This window comes from Mandrillus leucophaeus, unplaced genomic scaffold (assembly GCF_000951045.1).
Source record: "Mandrillus leucophaeus isolate KB7577 unplaced genomic scaffold, Mleu.le_1.0 Scaffold1, whole genome shotgun sequence".
NCBI lineage: Eukaryota > Metazoa > Chordata > Mammalia > Primates > Cercopithecidae > Mandrillus > Mandrillus leucophaeus.
In genome coordinates, this window is record NW_012098097.1 from 4,342,911 (window position 1) to 4,344,004 (window position 1,094).

A 1,094-nucleotide genomic window follows, 5' to 3' on the forward strand; every position below is an offset into this window, starting at 1 on the left:
CAAAACTCTGAGAAAGAAGCTACTCAATCTGTAATACTTTGTTATAGAAACCCAAACGGAGTAAGACAACTTATTTAAAGTATTTTTTTCTTTTTCTGAGACGGAGTGTCACCCTGTCACCCAGGTGGGAGTGCAGTAGTGCAAACTCGGCTCACTGCAACCTCTGCCTCCCAGGTTCAAGTGGTTCTCCTGCCTCAGCCTCCTGAGTAACCGGGATTACAGGCATGCACTACTGCGTCTGGCTAATTTTTTGGTATTTTTAGTAGAGATAGGGTTTTACCATGTTGGACAGGCTGGTCTTGAACCCCTGACTTCGTGATCCACCCATCTCGGCCTCCTAAAGTGCTGAGATTACAGGCATGAGCCACCGCACCTGGTCTATTTAAAGTATCTTCTAATATAAAGTTCTGTTCGCCTGTCATTTTAAATGGACTCAATATACTGCAATATTCCAGTGTAATGTTGGGCTCCTGTAACTCATTGAAGTTGATATACACTGAAGTCTTGATATAGATAGATATATAGATATAGATAGATATACACATATAGATATAGAGATATAGATATACATATATAGATAGAGATATAGATATATAGATATGTTTGTAAATATTTTGAGTATTTTAAATACCTAAGTAAAAATGCCCAAGTTACAGATTGACACCAGCAAGTTGTTTTGAAAAAATTTAGCTAGGGACGAGTCTTTAGCTACATCAAGACAAGGATTCTACAAAATTTTGTAGATTCATTCTACAAAAGCTTCATCAGTGCTTTTCTTCCAATAAGCTTATAAAAGTACCGAGAATGTTTTTCCAAGCAAATGTTTTCTAACAATTCTGCAACTGCTCTTTACCAGGCATGTTCAAGTCCTGCCTTGTTATTAATAGCCTCCCTAAATCCAGGTTGATTAAATATAGTTAAAAGGAGAGAACTATTTGAGACCAAACATGGTAGTGCAACTTGGTAACTCTTGTTTCATCTGCTGTGCCATCCAGACAAAAAAAAAAAAAAAAGTCAGTAAGTAATAAATAAGAGCTCAGTACGGTGACTCATGCCTTTAATCCCAGCACTTTGGGAGGCCAAGGCGGGTGGAT